The 26,223-nt window shown below is 39.4% G+C and overlaps 2 pseudogenes; both read right to left on the bottom strand.

Annotated features, from left to right (window-relative positions):
- Positions 1-8,623: 8,623 nt before the first annotated feature.
- Positions 8,624-9,578, bottom strand: LOC144309916 (18S ribosomal RNA; annotated as a pseudogene).
- A 15,790-nt stretch (positions 9,579-25,368) lies between these two features.
- On the bottom strand, positions 25,369-26,223 carry LOC144309917 (18S ribosomal RNA; annotated as a pseudogene; the record flags this gene model as incomplete).

Raw genomic sequence — 26,223 nt, 5'->3', positions numbered from 1 at the left:
AAGGTAGGCGAGCAGATCCCATGGGGTCAAAACCACATTCGTAGGGGCTTGTCTTGTCTGTATAAATATTTAGTTGGGGAAGTCAGAATGCGATTAGTACAAGTAAGGACGCTAGGGTTACATTAGTTATCAAGGTTAGTATTACGTTTATTACTTCTTTCCAGGTTGATCTGGAGCTAACTGATTGGAAGTCAATTGTACTAGTTATACTAAAGAAATAGGATCCTCATCAATAAATAGATACATATAAGAATAGTCAGACTACATCAACAAAGTGTCAATATCATGCAGCGGCTTCAAATCCGAAGTGGTGGTTTGATGTGAAGTGGTAGTATAGTTGTCGGAGAAAGCACACGATAAGGAATGTGGAGCCAATAATTACATGTAGTCCGTGAAACCCAGTAGCTATAAAAAAGGTAGATCCGTACACTCCGTCGGAGATTGTAAAAGATGTCTCGTAGTATTCGGAGGCCTGTAATAGTGTAAAATATACGCCTAAGGAGATTGTAATAAATAGGCCTTGAAGTATGTGTTTACGATTGCCTTCTATTAAACTATGATGGGCTCAAGTAATAGATACTCCGGAGGCTAGGAGGACTGAGGTGTTGAGTAGAGGAACTTCTAGTGGGTTAAGAGGAATAATGCCGGTGGGAGGTCAGCAACCTCCAAGTTCAGGAGTAGGGGCTAGGCTGGAATGGTAAAAGGCTCAAAAGAAGCCTGCAAAGAAAAATACTTCTGATACAATAAAAAGAACTATTCCGTACCGTAGTCCTTTTTGTACAATAGGGGTGTGATGTCCTTGGAATGTGCCTTCTCGGATCACATCTCGTCATCACTGGTATATGGTTAGCAGGTTGGTTGTGAATCCTAATGTAAGTAGGGATATTGAGTTATAGTGAAATCATATGATAAGACCCGATGTTATAAGAAGGGCAGAAAGGGCTCCTGTTAGCGGTCATGGGCTTGGGTTAACTATATGGTAAGCGTGAGTTTGGTGGGTCATTAGGTGTTGTCATGTAAGTATAGACTTACTAGTAAGGTAAAGACATAGGCTTGAATTAAGGCAACAGCAAACTCTAGAATCGTAAATAGAATTAAAATAATAAAAGTGATGAAAGCTGTGGTCGCGCTAATATTAATAAGAGCTAAGGTAGCCCCTCCAATCAAATGGATTAGGAGGTGTCCTGCAGTAATATTGGCGGTTAATCGAACGGCTAGAGCTATGGGTTGAATGAATAGACTAATAGTTTCGATGATTACTAGTATTGGAATTAGGGGAAGAGGGGTGCCTTGGGGTAGAAAGTGTGCCAAGGATGCTTTGGTCTTATAGCGGAAACCGGTAATTACTGTCCCTGCTCATAGGGGGATTGCTATTCCGAGGTTTATAGAGAGTTGTGTCGTGGGCGTAAATGAGTGGGGTAGTAGTCCAAGTAGGTTAGTTGAACCAATGAATAGAATTAGTGATATAAGTATGAGAGCTCAGGTTCGTCCCTTTTGATTATGAATTGCTAGTATTTGTTTTGATGTTAATTGAATTAATCATTGCTGAATGGAGATTAACCGATTATTGATTAGGCGATTGGGTGCTGGGAATAAAATGGAAGGGAATATGACGATCAGTACTACAATAGGGAGACCTATTATTGAGGGGGCAGCGAAAGAGGCGAATAAATTTTCGTTCATTTGTTTTCTCAAGGATTATGTTGACTAGTGATTTTAGTAGACTTGGTTATTGGGTTTTCCGGGTAGTGGTGATTTGAAATTTTTAGTTGGAATAGAATGAAGAGGGTGAGAAATATTGAAAAGATTATAATAAATCAGGTGGATGTGTCTAGCTGTGGCATTTCATTAAGGGGAGGTTAAAACTCCCAGTCTTTAACTTAAAAGGTTAATGCTTTATAGCTTCTTAATGAGTAAGTCTAGTCTAGGTTATACTATTAAGGCAGATCAGGTTTCAAAATAAGATAGGGGGACTATTTCAAGAACAATGGGTATAAAGCTATGGTTAGATCCGCAGATTTCAGAGCACTGGCCATAATACAGTCCCGGTCGTATGGCTATAAGGGTGGTTTGGTTTAGTCGTCCTGGAATAGCGTCAGTTTTTAGACCTAGTGATGGAACAGCTCATGAATGCAAAACGTCTTCTGAAGAAATAAGTATTCGGATGGTTATTTCTATTGGGAGGACAACTCGGTTGTCTACTTCTAATAGTCGGAGTTCTCCTGGCTTTAATTCTTGTGTTGGGATTATGTAGGAGTCAAAGTTTAAGTCTTCATAATCAGTATATTCATAGCTTCAGTATCATTGGTGGCCTATTGTTTTCACGGTTAAAGAGGGGTTATTGATTTCGTCTATTATATAAAGGATTCGGAGGGAAGGTAGAGCGATTAGGATTAGGATAATGGCGGGTAGGATAGTTCATACTGTTTCTACTTCCTGTGCGTCTATTGTGCTTGTATGAGTTAATTTTGTAGTCAATATTAGGGAAATGATGTAGAGAACTAAAGAACTGATTAAGAATACAATTATTAGTGTATGGTCATGAAAATGAAGTAGCTCCTCTATAATAGGGGAGGTTGCGTCCTGTAATCCGAGTTGAAATGGGTACGCCATAGAGGTATATAGGGGTTTCACCTATAATTTAACCTTGACAAAGTTATGTAATATTTTACTAATACCTCCTGATTGAGAAAGACATAGTGGTTATGACATTGGCTTGAAACCAATTTTAGGGGGTTCGATTCCTTCCTTTCTTATTTTTGGATTACATATGTAGGTTCTTCGAACGTGTGATATGGAGGGGGACATCCATGTAGTCATTCAATATTAGTTGTAGTAAGTTCTACTATAGCAACTTCTCGTTTGGATGCAAAGGCCTCTCAGATTATAAAAATTATAAGCATCACCGCTGTAAGCGAGATAAACGATCCTATAGAGGAGACGGTATTTCAGGTGGTATATGCATCTGGATAGTCAGAGTACCGACGAGGTATTCCGGATAAACCTAGGAAATGCTGAGGGAAGAAAGTTATATTTACTCCCACAAATATAATTGTAAAGTGAATCTTTGCTCAAGTATCGTTAAGAGTATAACCTGAGAATAAGGGGAATCAGTGGGCAAATCCTCCCATAATGGCAAAAACTGCTCCCATTGAGAGCACATAGTGAAAATGAGCTACAACATAATACGTATCATGAAGAACGATGTCTAAGGACGAATTAGCTAGGACAATGCCTGTTAGCCCGCCTACTGTGAATAAGAAAATAAACCCTAAAGCTCATAGCATAGCTGGAGATCATTTAATATTGCCTCCGTGAAGTGTTGCCAGTCAACTAAATACTTTTACTCCTGTTGGAATAGCGATAATTATAGTGGCGGATGTGAAGTATGCTCGTGTGTCTACGTCTATTCCTACAGTAAACATATGGTGAGCTCATACGATAAAGCCTAAAAACCCAATAGATATTATTGCCCATACTATTCCTATATAGCCGAAAGGCTCTTTTTTCCCTGAGTAGTAAGTGACAATGTGAGAAATTATTCCGAACCCTGGCAGGATAAGAATGTAAACTTCAGGATGTCCGAAGAATCAGAATAAGTGTTGATATAGGATAGGGTCTCCTCCTCCAGCGGGATCGAAAAATGTCGTATTAAGATTACGGTCTGTTAAAAGTATTGTAATTCCAGCAGCCAGTACAGGCAGGGATAGTAGGAGTAGAACTGCTGTAATTAGTACTGATCATACAAATAGGGGGGTTTGATACTGGGATATTGCAGGGGGTTTTATGTTGATAATAGTAGTAATGAAATTAATTGCCCCTAAAATAGAAGAGACTCCGGCTAAATGTAAGGAGAAAATTGTAAGATCAACGGATGCTCCTGCATGGGCCAGATTGCCAGCCAGTGGGGGGTAAACGGTCCACCCCGTTCCTGCACCTGCTTCTACCATAGAAGATGCTAATAGTAGAAGAAAAGATGGAGGAAGAAGTCAGAAGCTCATGTTATTTATTCGGGGGAATGCCATGTCCGGAGCACCAATTATTAATGGCACTAGTCAGTTTCCAAAGCCCCCAATTATAATGGGCATGACTATGAAGAAGATTATTACGAAAGCATGGGCGGTTACGACGACGTTATAAATTTGATCGTCGCCTAGTAAAGTACCGGGCTGACCTAGTTCGGCTCGGATGAGGAGGCTCAAGGCAGTGCCTACTATGCCGGCTCATGCTCCAAATAGTAAGTATAAAGTACCAATATCTTTGTGATTAGTAGAGAACAGTCATCGGTTAATGAACATAGGTAAAATGGCTGATAAAAGCATTAGACTGTAAATCTAAAAATAGAGGTTTAAGTCCTCTTTTTGCCAAGCTCTGTGGTGAATTTTCATATTGAATTGCAAATTCAAAGAAGCAGCCTAGACGCCGCCGGGGCTTCTCCCGCCTTTTTTTTCTACGCGGCGGGAGAAGGTAGATTGAAGCCAGTTACTAGGGTATTTAGCTGTTAACTAAAATTTCGTGAGGTAGAAGCTCACCAATCTAGGGAGGGCTTAGCTTAATTAAAGTGTTTGATTTGCATTCAATTGATGTAAGATAGATTCTTGCAGCCCTTAGAGGTGATTTGGTCAGGGGTTAAGTGTATAGCACTTGCTTAGAGCTTTGAAGGCTCTTGGTCTGGTCTAACCTAAACTCCTAGTCCAAGACTGATAATATAGGTGTTAGCGGGAGTAGTATAGTTGAGATAATGATTAAGGGGGGTAGTAGGGTTGCCTTTTTTGTGTACTCGAATTGTCATTTTATTTTTATGTTATTTGTGGACGGGAATATGGTAAGTGCGGTGCTATATGTGAGTCGCAGGTAGAAATATAAGTTAAGTAGAGCGGTGATGGCTATTAGTGTTGGAATAATAATTATGTTATTTTTTGTTAATTCTTGAATAATTATTCATTTAGGGATGAAGCCAGATAATGGGGGTAGTCCTCCTAGGGATAATATTAAGATTAAGATTATGGAGGTGATTAGGGGAAATTTATTTCATATGTGGGATAAGGATAAGGTTGTGGTGGATGAGTTTAATATGAATAGTATGAAGGTAGATAGTGTTATTAGAATATATAAAGTTAAGTTTAGGATTATTATTGTAGGGTTGTAAATAATGATAGCGGCTATTCAGCCTATGTGGGCAATGGAGGAGTATGCTATGATTTTTCGTAGTTGAGTTTGATTTAGTCCGCCTCAGCCTCCTACTAGAACGGATGCGAGGGCTATTAGTATAAGAAGGTTGGTGTTAATTGATGGGGAGATTTGATATAGGATGGATATAGGTGCGATTTTTTGTCATGTTAGTAGGATTATTCCTGATATAAGTGTTACTCCTTGTGCTACTTCGGGAACTCAGAAGTGGAATGGAGATAGGCCTAGTTTTATTGTTAGGGCGGTGGTTATTATGATGGATGCGATGGGGTTTGAGATTTTTGAGATTACTCATTGGCCGGAGTAAAGAAGGTTAATGGTGACTCCTATTATTAGTAATATTGAGGCAGTAGCTTGTGTAAGAAAATATTTTGTAGAGGCTTCTATGGCTCGTGGATTATACTTTTTTATGAGGATAGGGATGATGGCTAGCATGTTTATTTCGAATCCAATTCAGATCAGTAATCAGTGCGAGCTTAGTATGACGATTATGGTCCCTGCCATGATAGTTGCTATAATAATAGTGAGAATAGGGGGTTTTATTAGTACGGGAAGGGTATAAACCAACATTTTCGGGGTATGGGCCCGATAGCTTAATTTAGCTGACCTTACTGTAGAATATAGTGTAAGTTTGGTAGCACGAAGATCTTTGAATTCTTAAGATTAGGTTCGAAGCCTATTATTCTAGAAATAAGAGGATTTAAACCTCTATTATTTACTCTATCAAAGTAACTCTTTTATCAGACATATTTCTTATGTTTGGGGTGGGATACTCGCGGTAATAATGGGTAAGGCAACATGTCATATGCATAGGGCTAAAGTTAGGGGTAGAAAATTTTTTCACAATAAGTGTATTAATTGATCATAGCGGAATCGAGGGTATGATGCTCGAATTCATAGGAAGCAGATAGTTAGTAAGAGGGTTTTTATAGTGAAGTTAATAGAGTAGAGTTCTGGTATAAATGGGTTGTGGAATGCACCGAAGAATAGAATTGTTGTGAGGATATTTATTATAATGATATTTGCGTACTCTGCTAGAAAGAATAGGGCAAAAGGACCCGCTGCATACTCTACGTTAAATCCAGAAACTAGTTCGGATTCTCCTTCAGTTAAGTCGAAGGGGGCTCGGTTAGTTTCTGCTAGAGTAGAAATGAATCATATCATGGCTAGGGGCCAGGCCGGAAAGATTAGTCATATATGTTCTTGGGTGATAATTAGTGTGGATAGTGTAAATGACCCGTTTATTAGGAGGACTGATAGGAGAATGATTGCTAGTGTTACTTCATATGAGATTGTTTGAGCTACTGCTCGGAGGGCTCCGATTAGAGCGTATTTGGAGTTTGAGGCTCATCCTGACCAAAGGATGGAGTATACGGCGAGACTTGATATTGCTAGTATGAATAGGACTCCTAAGTTTATATTAATGAGTGGGTAGGGCATTGGGAGAGGGATTCATATAGTTAGGGCTAGTGATAGAGCTAGAATGGGGGCTAGAATGAATATTGATATGGAGGATGTAAGTGGTCGTAGAGGTTCTTTTGTGAAGAGTTTTACTGCATCTGCGATTGGTTGAAGGAGGCCGTAGGGGCCTACGATATTAGGCCCTTTTCGAAGTTGTATGTAGCCTAAGACTTTTCGTTCAACGAGGGTGAGGAAGGCTACGGCAAGAAGGATTGGGATGATAAGAGAGATAATGTTGATAAAGAACATTTTGTTAGGGAGAGGAATTGAACCTCTGATAATAAAGGTTTAAGTTTTACGCAGTTACCGGGCTCTGCCACCCTAACAAAGCCCCTTTTCTCGGGCTTATGAGGAGATAAACTGGTTAGATTGAGTTGACTTCATCTATTAGTTTTAAGGCGCCTTTGTGAGGTAGGCCTTACATCCCTTGTCCTTTCGTACTGGGGGAGGTTATATAATAGATAGAAACCGACCTGGATTACTCCGGTCTGAACTCAGATCACGTAGGACTTTAATCGTTGAACAAACGAACCCTTAATAGCTGCTGCACCATTAGGATGTCCTGATCCAACATCGAGGTCGTAAACCCTATTGTCGATATGGACTCTTGAATAGGATTGCGCTGTTATCCCTAGGGTAACTTGTTCCGTTGATCAAAAATTATTGGATCAATAAGTGATGTTATATTTTGACTTGTGGGTCTAAATTTTAATCACTCGGGAGTTTTTTTATATTCCGAGGTCACCCCAACCTAAATTGCTAACCCACAATAATGGTGTAATGTTATGCCTTGTAGGTATTTAGTATCCATAAGTTTGGGTTAGTTAATTAAAGCTCCATAGGGTCTTCTCGTCTTATTGTGGCATTCCCGCCTCTTCACGGGAAGGTCAATTTCACTGATTGGGAATAAGAGACAGTTAAACCCTCGTGTGGCCATTCATACAAGTCCTTATTTAGAGAACAAATGATTATGCTACCTTTGCACGGTCAGGATACCGCGGCCGTTAAACAAGTGTCACTGGGCAGGCAGTGCCTCCAATACTAGAAATGCTGGAGGTGATGTTTTTGGTAAACAGGCGGGGTTTGTGTTTGCCGAGTTCCTTTTACTCCTTTTAATCTTTCCTTAAATGCATGCCTGTGTTGGGTTAACAATAGGGTAGATAAGTATTTCATTTTTGGGTTGATATTATCAGATTGTTAACTATCAGTGGTCTATCCGTTTCTGATATAAGCTTATGCGGGGAGAAAATAGTTCTTGTTACTCATACTAGCATTGTTGCTTCTATATTTAAATAGAATGGCCCAGGAGGTATAATTAGGAGTTGATGTAATATGATTGGGATTAAGTTATATTGTTTGTTGAGCTGGAACGCTTTCTCAATTGGTGGCTGCTTTTAAGCCAACTATGGTGATGTTAGTATATACTCTCTAATAAAGGTTGTATCCTGATTCTAAGAAGCTGTACCTTCTTAGACTATATTTTAAATTTACATTAAAATTTTGTTTTTTTTAGGTAAATTTAAAGTTGAACTAAAATTCTGTTTGTGGGCAACCAGCTATCACCAGGCTCGTTAGGCTTTTCACCTCTACCCACAAATCTTCTCACTATTTTGCTACATAGATGAGTTGATCCTTTTAGATTGTTTATGGGTAGCTCGTCTGGTTTCGGGGAGCTTAGCTTAAGTTCTCTTTGTTAAGTCGTTTCTGGCTAGTTCATTATGCAAAAGGTAAAAGGGGTAATCTTTGCTGTTTAATACTGTTAAGATGTCTTTCATCATTCCCTTACGGTACTATCTCTATCGCTCCAATTAAAATTTCTATCTCCTATACTTTTATTATTTAACTAAATGTTTTACTTTATATGTCTGTGATACTTAAGTTTGGGGTTAGTTGGGCTAGCTTTTGTTCAAAGTGGTCATAAGTAATGAAATCTTCTGGGTGTAGGCCAGACGCTTTAGTTAAGCTACACTTTGATTAATCCAAGCACACCTTCCGGTATGCTTACCTTGTTACGACTTGTCTCCTCTTGTGTCTTAGTTAAGTTAATATGGTTATGGTTGTGTCTTATTACTTGAGGAGGGTGACGGGCGGTGTGTGCGTGCTTCATGGCCCTATTCAATTAAGCTCTCTATTCTTAATTTACTACTAAATCCTCCTTCAGTTTTTAATTTCATAAAAACGTTCGTGGAATGTTCTTGGGTAGAAAATGTAGCCCATTTCTTCCCACCCCATAAGTTACACCTTGACCTAACTTTTTTATGTAAAATGATTGTGCTTACTATTCTACCTTTTGAGGGTTTGCTGAAGATGGCGGTATATAGACTGAATTAGCAAAGGGTGGTGAGGTTTATCGGGGTTTATCGATTATAGAACAGGCTCCTCTAGAGGGATATAAAGCACCGCCAAGTCCTTTGAGTTTTAAGCTATTGCTAGTAGTCCTCTGGCGAATTATTTTGTTGTAAAATTATCTATGTTTAGGGCTAAGCATAGTGGGGTATCTAATCCCAGTTTGGGTCTTAGCTATCGTGTAGTCAGATTATTATAAAGTCACTTTCGTGGTCTATTTTATGGTAACTGTAGCTTTTTACGGCTTAGTTAAGTTTTAACTTTAGTGCAAAGGTATCTTAAACACGCTTTACGCCGTGGGCCTATTAGTTTGGGTTAATCGTATGACCGCGGTGGCTGGCACGAAATTTACCAACCCTTTTTAGTATGGCTTAGTCAAACTTTCGTTTATGGCTTAATTTTTATCACTGCTGTATCCCGTGGGGGTGTGGCTTAGCAAGGTGTTATGAGCTACTTAAGAGTGTGCTTGATACCTGCTCCTTTAGATCACTGCTGATTTTAAGGGCATTCTCACTGGGGCGTGGAGACTTGCATGTGTAAGTCTACTAAGAACTAATAGGAAGGCTAGGACCAAACCTTTGTGTTTATGGAGTCGTGCGACTCATCTTGGCATTTTCAGTGCCTTGCTTTATTAATTAAGCTACATTAACTTATACTGAAATTGTAGTGTGTATAATAAATAAAATACATAGTAAATATGAGAGGAAAAAAAAAGGGGATGCTATCTATAGATAGACCACGAGATCGAATGCGTGTAAGACTGTTGTGTTAAGTTAACTAGAGTAGCAATACATTTGTATACAATTTAAATAAAGCTTGTGAGTATTGTATGCACTTAGTCCTGTTTTTGGGGTTTGGCAGGACATAAATAAGTGTATAATAGATGACATGAGTTTATGGGGGGTAAGGGGGGTTTGTATAAGTTAACTTAATGTCTTGCGCGTGTACGTACGTGTACACACGTGTACGTACGTGTACACACGTGTACGTACGTGTACACACGTGTACGTACGTGTAGTACGTGTACGTACGTGTACACACGTGTACGTACGTGTACACACGTGTACGTACGTGTACACACGTGTACGTACGTGTACACACGTGTACGTACGTGTACACACGTGTACGTACGTGTACACACGTGTACGTACGTGTACACACGTGTACGTACGTGTACACACGTGTACGTACGTGTACACACGTGTACGTACGTGTACACACGTGTACGTACGTGTACACACGTGTGTCCTAGAATTATATGTCCTGAAACCATTGACTGAATAGCACCTTGATTTTATGCGTGAGTTGATAAATGATAATGAATAAGTCCAGCTACAAGTTATTTGACTGCATTAGGGCCGCGACGGGCATATTCCCTGAGAGCAGAAGATAAGTTAGAGTTAGTGCCGTTGCGGTCATAGATGAGTGATAGCAGATTCCCCCCCTAAAAATAAAAGATACCAAATGCATGACACCACAGTTATGTGTGATCATGGGCTGATTAGTCACTAGTCCATCGAGATGTCCCATTTGCGAGAATTAGTAGGATTGGAATAAATAGAGTCATGGCCCTGAGGTAAGAACCAGATGCCAGGTATAGTTTCATGATAGTAACCCCCACATTAGCATGGGCCCGGAGCGAGAAGAGTGACATTACAGGCAAGGATTGATGGTTTCTCGAGGCATGGTGATTAAGCCCTTATTGGACTAAGTGATATGCATCTAGTTACTGTTGAGGATCAATGGGTTGTGGAATTGGACTAGACATGTCCTATGTAAAGATATAATATCATGTACATGCTTATATGCATGGGGCAAGCCATTAATGCACGACGTACATAGGGGAGGGAAAGAAGGATTTTTTGGAGATACTGACATAGCACAGTAGAGGTGGTCCAATATATGAATGTAGGGGGTGTCAGGGAATAGTTTAAGAAGAATTTCAGCTTTGGGTGCTGATGGTGGAGCAAGAGCTTCTTCCTTGAGTCTTAGGGAGGGCGACTACTCTCCATTTTTGGTTTACAAGACCAAGGTAATGATTATACTACAAAGACTCTTCATTTTAGAAGATTATTTTCGATAACGCTAATTGTTGGCATTAGAATCAATAGGATGGTGAAATATAGAATTGAGGCGACCTGTCCGATAATGATGAAAGGGTGTTCAACTGGCTGTCCTCCAATCCAAGTTAAAGTGAGAAGATCGGCGACTAAAAGTCAGAATAGGCATTGGCTGAGGGGTCGGAATATTATACTGCGTTGCTTAGATGTGTGGAGGAATGGAATGAATGCTAAAATTAGGATGGAGAATACTAGGGCGAGTACACCTCCTAATTTATTAGGGATAGATCGTAGGATGGCATAGGCGAATAGGAAGTATCATTCAGGTTTGATATGTGGAGGGGTGTTTAGGGGGTTTGCAGGGGTGTAGTTGTCTGGATCTCCTAATAGGTCTGGTGAAAATAAAACTAGTGATATTAAGACTAGGAGCAGGAGTAGGATTCCTAGGATATCTTTAATTGTGTAGTAGGGGTGAAACGGAATTTTGTCTGAGTCTGATGTGATTCCTGAGGGGTTGTTGGATCCGGTTTCGTGTAGAAATAGGAGGTGTACTATTGCTAGAGCTGCGATGATGAATGGAAAGATAAAATGAAATGCAAAGAATCGTGTTAAGGTTGCTTTGTCTACTGAGAAGCCACCTCAGATTCACTCTACTAAGTTGGTTCCGATATAGGGGATGGCGGAGAGAAGGTTAGTGATTACAGTTGCCCCTCAAAATGATATTTGTCCTCACGGCAGTACATAGCCTATGAATGCTGTGGCTATGGTTGCGAATAGTAGTACAATTCCAATGTTTCATGTTTCTATGAATACATAGGATCCATAGTATAGGCCTCGTCCCACATGTATGAATAGGCAGATGAAGAATATGGAAGCGCCATTTGCATGTATATAGCGGATAATTCAGCCGTAGTTAACGTCTCGACAGATGTGGGTGACCGATGAAAAAGCTGTGGCCGTGTCCGATGTGTAGTGTATAGCTAGAAATAAACCTGTTAGAATCTGTAGAATCAAGCATACTCCTAATAAGGACCCGAAATTCCATCAAGCAGAGATGTTAGATGGCGCTGGGAGGTCAATGAATGAATTGTTGACAATTTTGGCTAGTGGGTGGGTTTTTCGAATGTTGGTCATTAATGTTCTTATAGTTGAAATACAACGATGATTTTTCATGTCATTAGTCATGGTTAAATTCCATGTAGGAATAATGATAACATACATTGTATTTATTTTAAGTATCGTTTTTGTGATGAGTTTTGTGGGTTTTGCCACTAAACCATCTCCTATTTATGGTGGGCTTGTGCTAATTATTAGCGGTGGGATTGGTTGTGCGATTGTTCTGAATTTTGGGGGTTCTTTTTTAGGGCTGATAGTGTTTTTAATTTATTTGGGGGGTATATTAGTAGTATTTGGTTATACAACTGCTATGGCTACTGAGCAATACCCTGAGGTGTGAGTTTCAAATAAGGCTGTTCTAGCGGCTTTTATTACTGGTCTATTGTCTGAGTTGTTGACTGCTTGCTATATTTTGAAGGATGATGAGGTGGAGGTAGTATTAAAGTTTAATGGAATAGGGGATTGGGTAATTTATGATACGGGGGACTCTGGGTTTTTTAGTGAAGAGGCTATGGGTATTGCGGCTTTATATAGTTATGGAACCTGGTTGGTGATTGTTACAGGTTGGTCGCTGTTAACTGGTGTGTTGGTTATCATGGAAGTTACCCGTGGTAATTAAGGATTAGTAGGCTGAGAATTATAGTTAGTATGAACGATAGGAAATAGAGCTTGATGAGACCCTTTTGATTTGAAATAAGGGTAGAAGATTTTATTTGGAAATACGAGATTGATTTGGGTAGGATGTTTTCTAGTCAGATGGAGTCCAGAAGTATAGATGCTGATTTCTGGCTGATGGTTAAACTTGTTTTAGGTGTGAGGCGGTGCATAATGGTTGGATAATAGCCAAGGAGGGTGGAAAATTTAAAGTAATTAGATGGATAGTTAAATTTGAGTCCTTGTATGGTAAGGTTTAGTTCTAGTGCCAGGATGAAACCCAAGATAGTTACTGCAAGGGCTATCATTTTTAGATAATGAGGCATAGTTATCTGTGGGATGGTGGTGGGTGTGATGCTGTGGGAGATAATGTATCCTGCAAATACACTTCCGATAAGGAGTCGTTTAATAGAGTTAATTAGGAGAGGATTATTCTCGTTGATAAGGATTATAGGGGAGAAGCGGGGCTGGCCTAGTAGAGCGAAGAATATAATTCGGGTGCTGTAGGCAGCGGTTAGGGATGTGGCAACGAGTGTAATTAAGAGGGCTCAGGCGTTGGTATTCGACGTGTTAGCGGACTCGATGATCAGGTCTTTGGAGTAGAATCCTGTAAGGAAAGGTATGCCTGTTAATGCGAGGCTTCCGACAATCAGGGAAGTTGTGGTGAAGGGAAGGACTTTAAATAGGCCACCTATCTTTCGAATGTCTTGTTCATCGTTTAGGCTGTGGATAATTGACCCTGAACATATGAATAACATAGCTTTAAAAAATGCGTGAGTGCAGATGTGTAAGAAGGCTAGGTAAGGCTGGTTAATGCCAATTGTTACTATTATTAGGCCTAGTTGGCTTGAGGTAGAGAACGCTACAATTTTTTTGATATCGTTCTGTGTAAGAGCGCAGATTGCAGTAAATAGTGTAGTAATAGCCCCTAAGCATAAAGTGAGGGTTTGAATAGTTTGATTATGCTCTATTAGTGGATGAAAGCGGATAAGAAGAAATACTCCTGCTACAACTATTGTGCTTGAGTGAAGTAGGGCTGATACAGGAGTGGGGCCTTCTATGGCTGAGGGGAGTCAGGGATGTAAGCCGAATTGAGCAGATTTACCGGTAGCTGCTAATAGTAAGCCAAGTAGCGGCAAATTAAAATTATCGTTTGTTGTAATAAAGATTTGTTGAAGGTCTCATGTGTTTAAGTTCAATAGAAACCATGCTATGGTTATAATGAAGCCTACATCTCCAATACGGTTATAGAGGATAGCTTGTAGGGCAGCTGTATTTGCATCGGTTCGGCCGTATCATCATCCAATAAGTAAAAATGATATAATGCCAACTCCTTCTCAGCCAATGAATAGTTGGAATATGTTGTTTGCGGTGACTAAGACTATTATAGTAATAAGAAATAAGAGAAGATACTTGAAAAATCGGTTAATATAAGGATCGGAGTGTATATATCATATAGAAAACTCTATAATAGACCACGTGACAAAAAGGGCTACGGGCACAAAGATTATTGAGAAGTAGTCTAATTTAAAACTCATGGATAGTTTTATGGTCTGGATTGTTATTCAATGTCAGTTTGAAACAATTGTTTCCTGTCCTGAGTAGATGAATATTATTGTGGGAATTATGCTAATTATGAATGCGTAAGAAGTAGCGGTTTTTACATAGTATGGGTATAGCTTATTTTTGTAGAGTTTAGTAGAGGTTATAATGATGGGCAAAGTAAGAATGACTAGAGCTGTGATTATGCATGAAGTAAATATATTTATTACTTTTATTTGGAGTTGCACCAATTTTTTGGTTCCTAAGACCAATGGATTACTTCTATCCTATAAAAGTTGAAAAAGCCATGTTCTTATACATGGGAGCATGAGTTAGCAGTTCTTGCAGTACTTTTTCGGTAAGCAAAAAGGTTTGAGCTTTTATTATTAGATTCACAATCTAATGTTTTTGTTAAACTATGCTTACAGTAGATGGGACCGAGAATAATTTTAGGGTTAAGGGATAGGAGGAGTAGAGGCAGTAGATGCAAGGTTATTAGGGCATTTTCTCGTGTGAATGACGGTTTGATATTTTTGATATGGTGGGAATATTTACCACGCTGTGTGGTGATTAGTATATAAAGTGAGTATAGGGCAGTGATGGTGATGTTAATTCCTATTAGAATAATAGTAATGTTGGATCATGAGAATGAGGATATCACTACAAATAGTTCTCCGATAAGATTAATTGTTGGAGGAAGAGCCAGATTTGTGAGGCTTGCTAATAACCATCAGGCTGCTATCAGGGGAAGGAGGGTTTGAAGTCCTCGTGCGAGAATCATAGTACGGCTATGGATTCGTTCGTAATTGGAGTTGGCTAAGCAGAATAGCATCGAGGATGTTAAACCATGGGCAATTATTAGGGCTGTTGCACCTATATAACTTCATGGTGTTTGAATAAGAACCGCTACAATAACGAGTGCCATATGACTAACTGAGGAGTATGCAATTAGGGATTTTAGATCTGTTTGACGGAGACAGATAGAGCTTGTTATGATTATGCCTCATAGAGATAATATTATGAAAGGATACGCTATGAAGTTGGTCAGGGGGTTTAGTAGGGTTGTAATTCGTATCATGCCATAGCCTCCTAATTTCAGGAGTACGGCGGCAAGTACCATGGAGCCGGCAATAGGGGCCTCTACGTGTGCTTTTGGTAGTCACAAGTGGAGGCCGTATAGAGGTATCTTTACTATGAATGCTATCATGCATGCCAATCATAAGAAAACATTAGATCAGGAGTTTGGCAGAGGTTGAATTCAGTATTGAATTATGAGAAAATTTAGGGAGCCCATGAAATTGTGGATGTAAAGGAGAGCTACTAGGAGTGGGAGAGATCCTATTAAAGTATAAAATAAGAAGTAGAGCCCTGCGTTTAGTCGTTCAGTTTGATTCCCCCATCGGGTAATAATGATCAGGGTTGGGATTAGTGTTGCCTCAAATAGGATGTAAAAGAAGATAAGTTCAGAGGCGGTGAAAGTTATAATTAGGAACAACTGGAGAAGAATCAGTATTGAAATATATAGTTTTTTTCGAGTTAAGGGTTCTTTTGATAAATGGTGTTGGCTTGCTATAAGTATAAGGGGTAGAAGTCATGTTGTAAGTGCTAGTAGCGGTGCTGATAGGGAGTCAGAGAAAAATATTAAGGAGGGGTTCAATGTATTATCATTTGGTTGATTCAGGTAGAATAAGCTGATTAAGCTGATTAGCAAACCATATGTTGTCGTGTTAATTCAGATTATGTTAGGCTTTGATACTCATGTAAGGGGGATCAGTATGATAGTGGGGATGATAATTTTTAGCATTGTAAGAGGTTTAGGTTTTGTACGTAATCAGTCCCGTAGGTGTTAGATACTATAACTAGTAGAGATAGTCCTAATGCTGCTTCGCAGGCAGCAAATACTAGTAGTACGATTGGTATCATGCTGGCTAATGTAAGGTGGTTGTTGAGAATAGTTACAGATATTATTACAAATAGTGATAATATTATGCCCTCTAAGCATAGTAGCGATGATATTAGGTGTGATCGATAAACAAGTATACCTATTAGAGAAAGAATGAATGCCAGAAAGATATTAATATATACTATGGACATATGATAATTATGAGATAAATCATAATCTAATGAGTCGAAATCATTTGTTTTGGCTTAAACTAATTATCATATTCGGTTCATTCTAGCCCCTTTTCGGTTCATTCGTACGCTAGGCTTGCAGCTAGGAGGGAGATTAGTAGGAGTGCTATGATAAGTATTGTTGTCAACTTGTTGGTTTGTGACGCTCAGGGAAGTGGGAGTAGGAGTGCGATTTCTAGGTCGAAAAGCAGGAATGTGATGGCAACTAGGAAGAATTTTATAGAGAAAGGTAGGCGAGCAGATCCCATGGGGTCAAAACCACATTCGTAGGGGCTTGTCTTGTCTGTATAAATATTTAGTTGGGGAAGTCAGAATGCGATTAGTACAAGTAAGGACGCTAGGGTTACATTAGTTATCAAGGTTAGTATTACGTTTATTACTTCTTTCCAGGTTGATCTGGAGCTAACTGATTGGAAGTCAATTGTACTAGTTATACTAAAGAAATAGGATCCTCATCAATAAATAGATACATATAAGAATAGTCAGACTACATCAACAAAGTGTCAATATCATGCAGCGGCTTCAAATCCGAAGTGGTGGTTTGATGTGAAGTGGTAGTATAGTTGTCGGAGAAAGCACACGATAAGGAATGTGGAGCCAATAATTACATGTAGTCCGTGAAACCCAGTAGCTATAAAAAAGGTAGATCCGTACACTCCGTCGGAGATTGTAAAAGATGTCTCGTAGTATTCGGAGGCCTGTAATAGTGTAAAATATACGCCTAAGGAGATTGTAATAAATAGGCCTTGAAGTATGTGTTTACGATTGCCTTCTATTAAACTATGATGGGCTCAAGTAATAGATACTCCGGAGGCTAGGAGGACTGAGGTGTTGAGTAGAGGAACTTCTAGTGGGTTAAGAGGAATAATGCCGGTGGGAGGTCAGCAACCTCCAAGTTCAGGAGTAGGGGCTAGGCTGGAATGGTAAAAGGCTCAAAAGAAGCCTGCAAAGAAAAATACTTCTGATACAATAAAAAGAACTATTCCGTACCGTAGTCCTTTTTGTACAATAGGGGTGTGATGTCCTTGGAATGTGCCTTCTCGGATCACATCTCGTCATCACTGGTATATGGTTAGCAGGTTGGTTGTGAATCCTAATGTAAGTAGGGATATTGAGTTATAGTGAAATCATATGATAAGACCCGATGTTATAAGAAGGGCAGAAAGGGCTCCTGTTAGCGGTCATGGGCTTGGGTTAACTATATGGTAAGCGTGAGTTTGGTGGGTCATTAGGTGTTGTCATGTAAGTATAGACTTACTAGTAAGGTAAAGACATAGGCTTGAATTAAGGCAACAGCAAACTCTAGAATCGTAAATAGAATTAAAATAATAAAAGTGATGAAAGCTGTGGTCGCGCTAATATTAATAAGAGCTAAGGTAGCCCCTCCAATCAAATGGATTAGGAGGTGTCCTGCAGTAATATTGGCGGTTAATCGAACGGCTAGAGCTATGGGTTGAATGAATAGACTAATAGTTTCGATGATTACTAGTATTGGAATTAGGGGAAGAGGGGTGCCTTGGGGTAGAAAGTGTGCCAAGGATGCTTTGGTCTTATAGCGGAAACCGGTAATTACTGTCCCTGCTCATAGGGGGATTGCTATTCCGAGGTTTATAGAGAGTTGTGTCGTGGGCGTAAATGAGTGGGGTAGTAGTCCAAGTAGGTTAGTTGAACCAATGAATAGAATTAGTGATATAAGTATGAGAGCTCAGGTTCGTCCCTTTTGATTATGAATTGCTAGTATTTGTTTTGATGTTAATTGAATTAATCATTGCTGAATGGAGATTAACCGATTATTGATTAGGCGATTGGGTGCTGGGAATAAAATGGAAGGGAATATGACGATCAGTACTACAATAGGGAGACCTATTATTGAGGGGGCAGCGAAAGAGGCGAATAAATTTTCGTTCATTTGTTTTCTCAAGGATTATGTTGACTAGTGATTTTAGTAGACTTGGTTATTGGGTTTTCCGGGTAGTGGTGATTTGAAATTTTTAGTTGGAATAGAATGAAGAGGGTGAGAAATATATTGAAAAGATTATAATAAATCAGGTGGATGTGTCTAGCTGTGGCATTTCATTAAGGGGAGGTTAAAACTCCCAGTCTTTAACTTAAAAGGTTAATGCTTTATAGCTTCTTAATGAGTAAGTCTAGTCTAGGTTATACTATTAAGGCAGATCAGGTTTCAAAATAAGATAGGGGGACTATTTCAAGAACAATGGGTATAAAGCTATGGTTAGATCCGCAGATTTCAGAGCACTGGCCATAATACAGTCCCGGTCGTATGGCTATAAGGGTGGTTTGGTTTAGTCGTCCTGGAATAGCGTCAGTTTTTAGACCTAGTGATGGAACAGCTCATGAATGCAAAACGTCTTCTGAAGAAATAAGTATTCGGATGGTTATTTCTATTGGGAGGACAACTCGGTTGTCTACTTCTAATAGTCGGAGTTCTCCTGGCTTTAATTCTTGTGTTGGGATTATGTAGGAGTCAAAGTTTAAGTCTTCATAATCAGTATATTCATAGCTTCAGTATCATTGGTGGCCTATTGTTTTCACGGTTAAAGAGGGGTTATTGATTTCGTCTATTATATAAAGGATTCGGAGGGAAGGTAGAGCGATTAGGATTAGGATAATGGCGGGTAGGATAGTTCATACTGTTTCTACTTCCTGTGCGTCTATTGTGCTTGTATGAGTTAATTTTGTAGTCAATATTAGGGAAATGATGTAGAGAACTAAAGAACTGATTAAGAATACAATTATTAGTGTATGGTCATGAAAATGAAGTAGCTCCTCTATAATAGGGGAGGTTGCGTCCTGTAATCCGAGTTGAAATGGGTACGCCATAGAGGTATATAGGGGTTTCACCTATAATTTAACCTTGACAAAGTTATGTAATATTTTACTAATACCTCCTGATTGAGAAAGACATAGTGGTTATGACATTGGCTTGAAACCAATTTTAGGGGGTTCGATTCCTTCCTTTCTTATTTTTGGATTACATATGTAGGTTCTTCGAACGTGTGATATGGAGGGGGACATCCATGTAGTCATTCAATATTAGTTGTAGTAAGTTCTACTATAGCAACTTCTCGTTTGGATGCAAAGGCCTCTCAGATTATAAAAATTATAAGCATCACCGCTGTAAGCGAGATAAACGATCCTATAGAGGAGACGGTATTTCAGGTGGTATATGCATCTGGATAGTCAGAGTACCGACGAGGTATTCCGGATAAACCTAGGAAATGCTGAGGGAAGAAAGTTATATTTACTCCCACAAATATAATTGTAAAGTGAATCTTTGCTCAAGTATCGTTAAGAGTATAACCTGAGAATAAGGGGAATCAGTGGGCAAATCCTCCCATAATGGCAAAAACTGCTCCCATTGAGAGCACATAGTGAAAATGAGCTACAACATAATACGTATCATGAAGAACGATGTCTAAGGACGAATTAGCTAGGACAATGCCTGTTAGCCCGCCTACTGTGAATAAGAAAATAAACCCTAAAGCTCATAGCATAGCTGGAGATCATTTAATATTGCCTCCGTGAAGTGTTGCCAGTCAACTAAATACTTTTACTCCTGTTGGAATAGCGATAATTATAGTGGCGGATGTGAAGTATGCTCGTGTGTCTACGTCTATTCCTACAGTAAACATATGGTGAGCTCATACGATAAAGCCTAAAAACCCAATAGATATTATTGCCCATACTATTCCTATATAGCCGAAAGGCTCTTTTTTCCCTGAGTAGTAAGTGACAATGTGAGAAATTATTCCGAACCCTGGCAGGATAAGAATGTAAACTTCAGGATGTCCGAAGAATCAGAATAAGTGTTGATATAGGATAGGGTCTCCTCCTCCAGCGGGATCGAAAAATGTCGTATTAAGATTACGGTCTGTTAAAAGTATTGTAATTCCAGCAGCCAGTACAGGCAGGGATAGTAGGAGTAGAACTGCTGTAATTAGTACTGATCATACAAATAGGGGGGTTTGATACTGGGATATTGCAGGGGGTTTTATGTTGATAATAGTAGTAATGAAATTAATTGCCCCTAAAATAGAAGAGACTCCGGCTAAATGTAAGGAGAAAATTGTAAGATCAACGGATGCTCCTGCATGGGCCAGATTGCCAGCCAGTGGGGGGTAAACGGTCCACCCCGTTCCTGCACCTGCTTCTACCATAGAAGATGCTAATAGTAGAAGAAAAGATGGAGGAAGAAGTCAGAAGCTCATGTTATTTATTCGGGGGAATGCCATGTCCGGAGCACCAATTATTAATGGCACTAGTCAGTTTCCAAAGCCCCCAATTATAATGGGCATGACTATGAAGAAGATTATTACGAAAGCATGGGCGGTTACGACGACGTTATAAATTTGATCGTCGCCTAGTAAAGTACCGGGCTGACCTAGTTCGGCTCGGATGAGGAGGCTCAAGGCAGTGCCTACTATGCCGGCTCATGCTCCAAATAGTAAGTATAAAGTACCAATATCTTTGTGATTAGTAGAGAACAGTCATCGGTTAATGAACATAGGTAAAATGGCTGATAAAAGCATTAGACTGTAAATCTAAAAATAGAGGTTTTTAAGTCCTCTTTTTGCCAAGCTCTGTGGTGAATTTTCATATTGAATTGCAAATTCAAAGAAGCAGCCTAGACGCCGCCGGGGCTTCTCCCGCCTTTTTTTTCTACGCGGCGGGAGAAGGTAGATTGAAGCCAGTTACTAGGGTATTTAGCTGTTAACTAAAATTTCGTGAGGTAGAAGCTCACCAATCTAGGGAGGGCTTAGCTTAATTAAAGTGTTTGATTTGCATTCAATTGATGTAAGATAGATTCTTGCAGCCCTTAGAGGTGATTTGGTCAGGGGTTAAGTGTATAGCACTTGCTTAGAGCTTTGAAGGCTCTTGGTCTGGTCTAACCTAAACTCCTAGTCCAAGACTGATAATATAGGTGTTAGCGGGAGTAGTATAGTTGAGATAATGATTAAGGGGGGTAGTAGGGTTGCCTTTTTTGTGTACTCGAATTGTCATTTTATTTTTATGTTATTTGTGGACGGGAATATGGTAAGTGCGGTGCTATATGTGAGTCGCAGGTAGAAATATAAGTTAAGTAGAGCGGTGATGGCTATTAGTGTTGGAATAATAATTATGTTATTTTTTGTTAATTCTTGAATAATTATTCATTTAGGGATGAAGCCAGATAATGGGGGTAGTCCTCCTAGGGATAATATTAAGATTAAGATTATGGAGGTGATTAGGGGAAATTTATTTCATATGTGGGATAAGGATAAGGTTGTGGTGGATGAGTTTAATATGAATAGTATGAAGGTAGATAGTGTTATTAGAATATATAAAGTTAAGTTTAGGATTATTATTGTAGGGTTGTAAATAATGATAGCGGCTATTCAGCCTATGTGGGCAATGGAGGAGTATGCTATGATTTTTCGTAGTTGAGTTTGATTTAGTCCGCCTCAGCCTCCTACTAGAACGGATGCGAGGGCTATTAGTATAAGAAGGTTGGTGTTAATTGATGGGAGATTTGATATAGGATGGATATAGGTGCGATTTTTTGTCATGTTAGTAGGATTATTCCTGATATAAGTGTTACTCCTTGTGCTACTTCGGGAACTCAGAAGTGGAATGGAGATAGGCCTAGTTTTATTGTTAGGGCGGTGGTTATTATGATGGATGCGATGGGGTTTGAGATTTTTGAGATTACTCATTGGCCGGAGTAAAGAAGGTTAATGGTGACTCCTATTATTAGTAATATTGAGGCAGTAGCTTGTGTAAGAAAATATTTTGTAGAGGCTTCTATGGCTCGTGGATTATACTTTTTTATGAGGATAGGGATGATGGCTAGCATGTTTATTTCGAATCCAATTCAGATCAGTAATCAGTGCGAGCTTAGTATGACGATTATGGTCCCTGCCATGATAGTTGCTATAATAATAGTGAGAATAGGGGGTTTTATTAGTACGGGAAGGGTATAAACCAACATTTTCGGGGTATGGGCCCGATAGCTTAATTTAGCTGACCTTACTGTAGAATATAGTGTAAGTTTGGTAGCACGAAGATCTTTGAATTCTTAAGATTAGGTTCGAAGCCTATTATTCTAGAAATAAGAGGATTTAAACCTCTATTATTTACTCTATCAAAGTAACTCTTTTATCAGACATATTTCTTATGTTTGGGGTGGGATACTCGCGGTAATAATGGGTAAGGCAACATGTCATATGCATAGGGCTAAAGTTAGGGGTAGAAAATTTTTTCACAATAAGTGTATTAATTGATCATAGCGGAATCGAGGGTATGATGCTCGAATTCATAGGAAGCAGATAGTTAGTAAGAGGGTTTTTATAGTGAAGTTAATAGAGTAGAGTTCTGGTATAAATGGGTTGTGGAATGCACCGAAGAATAGAATTGTTGTGAGGATATTTATTATAATGATATTTGCGTACTCTGCTAGAAAGACTAGAAAGAATAGGGCAAAAGGACCCGCTGCATACTCTACGTTAAATCCAGAAACTAGTTCGGATTCTCCTTCAGTTAAGTCGAAGGGGGCTCGGTTAGTTTCTGCTAGAGTAGAAATGAATCATATCATGGCTAGGGGCCAGGCCGGAAAGATTAGTCATATATGTTCTTGGGTGATAATTAGTGTGGATAGTGTAAATGACCCGTTTATTAGGAGGACTGATAGGAGAATGATTGCTAGTGTTACTTCATATGAGATTGTTTGAGCTACTGCTCGGAGGGCTCCGATTAGAGCGTATTTGGAGTTTGAGGCTCATCCTGACCAAAGGATGGAGTATACGGCGAGACTTGATATTGCTAGTATGAATAGGACTCCTAAGTTTATATTAATGAGTGGGTAGGGCATTGGGAGAGGGATTCATATAGTTAGGGCTAGTGATAGAGCTAGAATGGGGGCTAGAATGAATATTGATATGGAGGATGTAAGTGGTCGTAGAGGTTCTTTTGTGAAGAGTTTTACTGCATCTGCGATTGGTTGAAGGAGGCCGTAGGGGCCTACGATATTAGGCCCTTTTCGAAGTTGTATGTAGCCTAAGACTTTTCGTTCAACGAGGGTGAGGAAGGCTACGGCAAGAAGGATTGGGATGATAAGAGAGATAATGTTGATAAAGAACATTTTGTTAGGGAGAGGAATTGAACCTCTGATAATAAAGGTTTAAGTTTTACGCAGTTACCGGGCTCTGCCACCCTAACAAAGCCCCTTTTCTCGGGCTTATGAGGAGATAAACTGGTTAGATTGAGTTGACTTCATCTATTAGTTTTAAGGCGCCTTTGTGAGGTAGGCCTTACATCCCTTGTCCTTTCGTACTGGGGGAGGTTATATAATAGATAGAAACCGACCTGGATTACTCCGGTCTGAACTCAGATCACGTAGGACTTTAATCGTTGAACAAACGAACCCTTAATAGCTGCTGCACCATTAGGATGTCCTGATCCAACATCGAGGTCGTAAACCCTATTGTCGATATGGACTCTTGAATAGGATTGCGCTGTTATCCCTAGGGTAACTTGTTCCGTTGATCAAAAATTATTGGATCAATAAGTGATGTTATATTTTGACTTGTGGGTCTAAATTTTAATCACTCGGGAGTTTTTTTATATTCCGAGGTCACCCCAACCTAAATTGCTAACCCACAATAATTGGTGTAATGTTATGCCTTGTAGGTATTTAGTATCCATAAGTTTGGGTTAGTTAATTAAAGCTCCATAGGGTCTTCTCGTCTTATTGTGGCATTCCCGCCTCTTCACGGGAAGGTCAATTTCACTGATTGGGAATAAGAGACAGTTAAACCCTCGTGTGGCCATTCATACAAGTCCTTATTTAGAGAACAAATGATTATGCTACCTTTGCACGGTCAGGATACGATACCGCGGCGTTAAACAAGTGTCACTGGGCAGGCAGTGCCTCCAATACTAGAAATGCTGGAGGTGATGTTTTTGGTAAACAGGCGGGGTTTGTGTTTGCCGAGTTCCTTTTACTCCTTTTAATCTTTCCTTAAATGCATGCCTGTGTTGGGTTAACAATAGGGTAGATAAGTATTTCATTTTTGGGTTGATATTATCAGATTGTTAACTATCAGTGGTCTATCCGTTTCTGATATAAGCTTATGCGGGGAGAAAATAGTTCTTGTTACTCATACTAGCATTGTTGCTTCTATATTTAAATAGAATGGCCCAGGAGGTATAATTAGGAGTTGATGTAATATGATTGGGATTAAGTTATATTGTTTGTTGAGCTGGAACGCTTTCTCAATTGGTGGCTGCTTTTAAGCCAACTATGGTGATGTTAGTATATACTCTCTAATAAAGGTTGTATCCTGATTCTAAGAAGCTGTACCTTCTTAGACTATATTTTAAATTTACATTAAAATTTTGTTTTTTTTAGGTAAATTTAAAGTTGAACTAAAATTCTGTTTGTGGGCAACCAGCTATCACCAGGCTCGTTAGGCTTTTCACCTCTACCCACAAATCTTCTCACTATTTTGCTACATAGATGAGTTGATCCTTTTAGATTGTTTATGGGTAGCTCGTCTGGTTTCGGGGAGCTTAGCTTAAGTTCTCTTTGTTAAGTCGTTTCTGGCTAGTTCATTATGCAAAAGGTAAAAGGGGTAATCTTTGCTGTTTAATACTGTTAAGATGTCTTTCATCATTCCCTTACGGTACTATCTCTATCGCTCCAATTAAAATTTCTATCTCCTATACTTTTATTATTTAACTAAATGTTTTACTTTATATGTCTGTGATACTTAAGTTTGGGGTTAGTTGGGCTAGCTTTTGTTCAAAGTGGTCATAAGTAATGAAATCTTCTGGGTGTAGGCCAGACGCTTTAGTTAAGCTACACTTTGATTAATCCAAGCACACCTTCCGGTATGCTTACCTTGTTACGACTTGTCTCCTCTTGTGTCTTAGTTAAGTTAATATGGTTATGGTTGTGTCTTATTACTTGAGGAGGGTGACGGGCGGTGTGTGCGTGCTTCATGGCCCTATTCAATTAAGCTCTCTATTCTTAATTTACTACTAAATCCTCCTTCAGTTTTTAATTTCATAAAAACGTTCGTGGAATGTTCTTGGGTAGAAAATGTAGCCCATTTCTTCCCACCCCATAAGTTACACCTTGACCTAACTTTTTTATGTAAAATGATTGTGCTTACTATTCTACCTTTTGAGGGTTTGCTGAAGATGGCGGTATATAGACTGAATTAGCAAAGGGTGGTGAGGTTTATCGGGGTTTATCGATTATAGAACAGGCTCCTCTAGAGGGATATAAAGCACCGCCAAGTCCTTTGAGTTTTAAGCTATTGCTAGTAGTCCTCTGGCGAATTATTTTGTTGTAAAATTATCTATGTTTAGGGCTAAGCATAGTGGGGTATCTAATCCCAGTTTGGGTCTTAGCTATCGTGTAGTCAGATTATTATAAAGTCACTTTCGTGGTCTATTTTATGGTAACTGTAGCTTTTTACGGCTTAGTTAAGTTTTAACTTTAGTGCAAAGGTATCTTAAACACGCTTTACGCCGTGGGCCTATTAGTTTGGGTTAATCGTATGACCGCGGTGGCTGGCACGAAATTTACCAACCCTTTTTAGTATGGCTTAGTCAAACTTTCGTTTATGGCTTAATTTTTATCACTGCTGTATCCCGTGGGGGTGTGGCTTAGCAAGGTGTTATGAGCTACTTAAGAGTGTGCTTGATACCTGCTCCT

This window comes from Canis aureus, unplaced genomic scaffold (assembly GCF_053574225.1).
Source record: "Canis aureus isolate CA01 unplaced genomic scaffold, VMU_Caureus_v.1.0 ptg000252l_RagTag, whole genome shotgun sequence".
Lineage (NCBI taxonomy): Eukaryota > Metazoa > Chordata > Mammalia > Carnivora > Canidae > Canis > Canis aureus.
The sequence above is the reverse complement of the archived record's forward strand: the minus strand, read 5'-3'. Positions and strand labels throughout refer to the sequence as shown.